Source organism: Topomyia yanbarensis, chromosome 2, assembly GCF_030247195.1.
Source record: "Topomyia yanbarensis strain Yona2022 chromosome 2, ASM3024719v1, whole genome shotgun sequence".
In the NCBI taxonomy this organism is placed as follows: domain Eukaryota; kingdom Metazoa; phylum Arthropoda; class Insecta; order Diptera; family Culicidae; genus Topomyia; species Topomyia yanbarensis.
The window spans coordinates 127,670,730-127,676,631 of NC_080671.1; positions in this window are offsets into that span (position 1 = coordinate 127,670,730).

Genomic DNA, 5,902 nt, shown 5'->3' on the forward strand with positions numbered 1-5,902 from the left:
TTGCACAATACTTCTTCATATAATTTTTTGTTTGATGTTTTTAGTTTTTCAAAAATCAAAAAACCGTGTAGAATGTGGAAAATTCTCAGAAACTAAATAGAAATAGATTCGTTATCGGTAAAATTCAGAAACATCAACTTTTAGACATTTAGTCCACACACCCTTTTGTTGATCGAATGCCATAACATCACAGCTTCTTACATTTTTCCTGAAATGAAACATCTACTATCTTATTTCTGAACATTTCTTGCGCTGAAAATAATAAATTGAATATTAATATATTGTTAAATGGAGTTAATAAGTGCTATTCAATGATAAAATATTGAATTTCGAAAACTCCAATGCATCTGACTTTTACCGATAGCAAATCTACCTCTATTTTTCATAAGAATTTTGCACGTTCAACAAGATATTTTATTGAAGAGTATTAGAGATAAATGCACGAGAATTCTCTAGAACCTTAACTTTTCGCTGTGTTCTGACAAAGGTCGCAAAAGTTCCGTTCGATTTCCGAGATTTTTTCATATTAGAAAACAGCAAAATATTTATTAGAAATAAAGGATTAGTGGGTCTAAATGTCCCAAAACTCCGACTTCCCATATGAGGAAAAAATATTTTTGATGGAAATTTTAAGAATATTTCCTTCAAAAGAGAGTAGAAACTATCATTTTCCGAGTACTACTTTAAAAGTTATAGCATTTAATATATTTTTTACTCATATTTTACATTGGTACCAATGTCAAAAACCTCAAGCAAAGGGGGCGGGGGTCTAAAACTATCCAAATAGGAAATTTGACATCTGAGCTTACTTTGCATTTGACACAATATATAAATTCCACGTATATGGCACCCCTATCCCATTTGCATTGAACTGACATAAGTCAACATCTCAGCGGGCACACAAATTATGGGCCCCACTGACAGTTCAAATTGTTCTGCTCGTTTTGCTCGAAGCTCGACCTTCACTATTCAGACACGGCACGGCATGCCTCAATCTTTAGATGTTTGTTAAAAAGTTTAAATATTGCACCGCCAATTGATGAAAAGTGTTGTTTTGGACATGTCGGTGAATAACAAAAACTTTTCACCATGATTCACCTACAAATTGAACGAACTCGAGTATCACAAAATTGTGTCGAATGAAATTGATTCTGTTTATTGTGGATTGACCCTAACGCGACGTTGGCATAGAAATCATGGCGGCGTATCAGATACCTGATAAATTCCCAATGCCCAAAGTCCCTCTAAACAAGTTCCTAGCATGCGTCAAAACTATTAGTGGTAGTGAATGGAGACAGTCTATAAAACGTGGCGTTGATGACGTAGACGCTTCCATTCGCCCTTAGCAACTGTCACACATACGAGCACAGCGGCAGTTTCAGATAAGCTCGGTCTCCGCCACCCGGCAAACTAAAAGTTCGGACTCCGCCTCTCGGCAAGCAAAAACACGTGGTTTTTACGCATTTCTTTTGCTGACGCGAGTGATAAAAAAGGTTCGAAATTTTATTTGTTACCGCGAGTAAAAAAAGAAAGAAAAATTATATCGCACATCGGCCTTCGCCTCCCTGAGAGAGGGTGGAGGTAAAATGACCCCCCACAAACGACCACTAGAGATCTGATCGTCCCAAAAAAGCCGGTTAACCTCGATAGCAACAAATGCCGGCCAAATTGTTGCCTCCTTTGCATTGGCCGCGTCCGAGAATGTTCTGGATCCTACTGAGGAGCTATCGGTAGCTGCCTAAATTCCAACCGACAAGAACAGTTCAGCGTTCCAAGAAATGATCGAACTATCGACGTTTGGCTGACCACACGCTCCAACAAACGATACTAGACCCGTAAATTGCACGAAAACCACTGATAATGAGTAGCATTTCTGGTTTTATAACACACTACAAGTGCAATCTAAGTTTTAAGGGAGGCTTCAGGAGTACTATAAAATCGTAATTGTTACAAGGGACGTCTCAGACCCCTTGCTATCCTGTTATCATTGGAAGTACGCCAGTCCACTCATCAACAACTCCGAGAACAATCACCCCCTCAGCATGAACAAAGCACCCGAAACCGGTAGCTTCCTGCCCAGAAGAAGCCCTCTGCCCTGCATCAGCCCTGTCTGCAGAAGTTCCAGCGCTTACCGACGAACCTTCGGCGGCTGCTGGTGCAGTGTGCCCGGATCGCCACCGGGTAAGTCTAACCCCACCCTACTCTCTCCACCAATAGTCATACGGCTCCGAATCATTACCCGGTAGCCTACAGCACAGCCTCTACAGCGTCTCGATGACCAACAATACTGGCTCAGAATATTCCACAATTACAGTCCAGTGAAACATCAACGGTCTAAGGAACAACCTAGGCATCCTACAGAGCATAATTGGTCGCACCGATTCACTCTGCCTCGCCATTCAGAAAACCGTCCAGCACACCGTCGTTGATCTCTCCTAATGGATCGGAAACAGATACCAGTGGGAAACGGCCAGAAGAGACAACAACCACTAAACCTTCGGATTTGGCCTCAAAGTGGAACTCCAGGCGGTGCACATCCCCCTCAATGCGGAACTAATAGCGGTCTCCAGGAGGATATCAATCCCCATCAGATGCTCCATTGTATCCATCTACCTACCATAAGGAGTACCTAACGAAATCAACCAGCTAGCCTGATCAATCAGGTGTCCGACCCATTCATGAACATACGGGACTTCAACGCCCACCGTAAGGCTTGGGACTCTGACAAGTGCAGTGGTACCAAGGTAACCAGATCGCCAAAGGCATCGAGAAAATTAACGCCATGACTTAGCGACGGCAGCACTAAGTTCATCCGTGACAATGCCTCCTCCGTCCTTGACGTCACCTTCCCCTCCAGTTCCATCACTGAGATAAGCGGCTGGTCCACGGCTAACGACCCCGGTTGGAAGTGACCACTTCCCCCATCGTGCTACGCATAAACCACCTCCAATTCAAAACCTACCCACGCAGACGCTGGTTATCGAGAAAGAAATCTTCCGCCGACCAACGGGGTACCACCACACCGTACCGTACATTAAAAGTGCTCCGAACCCTACAAAACACACCGCCCAATCACCCATTTCGGGACCAAAGAGCGAATAACTTCAAAACGATCTGGAACGCCGCGAGTAGAACAATCCAAGCGGCCAAAAAACCAACTGGATGAACTTCGTGGACGGTATCCACGCGGACTCCTCAACCACGGAGCTGTGGAGACGGGACAACGCGCTCAGTGGCAAACGCTGACGAAATGGCTACTCTCTTGCGGTTAACGTCACCACCACTATCACTGACCCCGAGGAAATTGCGGACAAGATAGGCTGCTACTTCGAATTGTCATCCGCCCGCGAAAAAGCAGATGTGAAGCTTTCCCTACTACTTGCATGCCATATTGTACAGCCGCCTACAACACATTCTTAACCGGAACTGAACTTGCCGCACCGCTCTCAGTACCGCAGGAGGAAAATTCGATAGCCCTGACAGGGTAGGTATCCGATGGCTTCCTCCCGGAGGCAAAAAAGCCCTCTGCGACTCTTTCAAGACGGTGGGTCCTTCCCAGAGGAATGGAAACTAAGCCACGTTGCCTCCATTCCCAAAAATGCCGGGGTACCCGTGCCCCGAGCGAATTCAAGCCAATCAACCTGCTGTAATACTAAGACACTGGAGAGGATGGTAAATCGGCGACTGACCACGTGACTGAAAGACGAGAAACTATTTGACCCACGCCAATTCGTTTTCCGGAAAGGGGCTCTCTCGCAGAAGTACTAGACAGAACAAGGTCCGAATTCCAAGCTAATATTACCATGCTTGACAATGCAAAAGCGTACAACACACTCTGGCGCGAAGGCATCCTTCAACAATTCCGGTGATAGGGCAAGCTGGTAGTTTTCGTCCAAAACTTCCTAACTAACAGCCGCTTTTGGGTATGTATGGGCGACGTATTCCACGGGACGAACGGAGTGTTGCAAGGATCGATACTGGACGTTACCCTCTTCTTAGTGAGAATGCATTAGTTCTTCGCGACGCTGCCTGGGGGTATCTACGTCTGCGTGTACGTGGACGACATTATCTCGGTGGCCCTCAGAAGGACGATTCCTTACTAACCTTACCGTTCAGAAGAGAGCCTTGTTGTCTCTTCCGTCTCCACTCCACTCGGTCCATTGCTGCTTGTCGCCAGCCTCGCAGTCTTCGAAGGGTCCGCAGGTCATCCTCTATCTGGTCGATCCAACGTGCTCGCTGTGCGCCCCGTCTTCTTGTTCCTGTAGGGTTACCTTCAAGAACCATTTTCACCAGGTCATCGTACGACATTCTTACGACGTGTCCAGCCTACCACAAACGTCCTATTTTTGCGGTATGCGCGATGGATGGTTCTGCCAGCAGCTGACGCTGAGGACGATCTCACGTACAAGAATATTTTTCCAAGCCGAGGTCAACGCAGTCGGCTAATGGGCACTCGCCTCTGAGTTCAACGACGACGCTACCAAAGGCGCTATTAAACAATGCTGCGGCAAATCACCCTGCCAACAGTTCGGTTTCGAAAGGAACCAGTCGTCCTCGAGCGGAAACTAACCATAGTACCACGCTCCCGGCGATTGAAAAAAGACTGCGAAAGCAGAAGCAGTTTATCTGGACCATATGCTCTCACCACACTAAAAACAACCAAGCGCAGAACGTAGGACGATCCCTTGTCCACAGCAGAATCTTCTACGGGATCGAGCTGACTTGCCGGAACCTAGACTGACTCTCCAATATCCTCGGGCCCTATACCACGGAACGGTCAGGTTAACCTCCGGTCTACTAACGAGTACCCTGGCCGAAGCTGCCTGTGCCAAGGCCGGAGTTTTCCTCTTACGCTGAGAAGCAGCCAGAGTGACCTTCAGACGGACACTAAGCTGCTTGAAGAAAACTTCGAGCGATCAATACCCCCTTCTCACTGCACCAACCTGCACCATCAGAAACGACGTCCCACTCAATAGCCAAGAGACCCACCACACTAACGATCATATTAATGGACTCGCTCTCGCTCCTGAGGGAAGTTGCAAACGGGTCCTCTAAACATCCCTTCGTTCAGGCCATCGAGATATTCCGAGACCCACTGGTCACCACCTGTTGGGTTCCAGGCCATAGCGGCATTGAGAGTAATGCATACGCCAACCGAATTGCACTCACCGGCAGATGGACCGGTGCTCGGTTCCCACATTAGACCAATACCAGCTTACAGAATGGATTAATCAACGTGGAGATCTCGAGATCACATCCAAAAATACAAGGGTACAACCGACACAATTACTCTCTCGATTCCGCGTGAGGCTATGTTATTCCACGCCAAACGTCTCCGCGCACGGATTTTGAACAGCGGACTGAATGCGTAAACAGCTTGCGATCCCGCGACCCCGCATGAAACGACATGTCTGTTGCAGATTTTATCGCATTATCAAACCAAGCGCAACAAACAAGCTTGGTAGACATTTATTCAGCAAATAACTTTGTATTCAAAGCAATGCCATATACAAATTTATACATCAATCGATTGCAATCAATTCAGGTTCCAATTTACGAAGAAAGTTTTTTGAAATCCAACGAAAATATTCAATAAATTTTAGAAATAAAAAGAAGACTAATCGTTGATATATGTTTGGCAGGATATAAAGATCATCTACTTTTGCGATTTAAATAATTTAAATATTTTTAGTAAAAGATTGCTTTGCAAAACAGCTAGGATTCATGATTCCGTCGAATTAATCGACAAGCTTCAATGAGTACACCAATAAGTTATCATTTACCTCTTCGATATTGGTTCAACGCGTCAAACGTTCGTTTTTAGACATCTTATTTCAATAAACACCAATTGACATGACATTAATTTCAACATATATTTTTTATACTTCCAGGTAATCAAAAC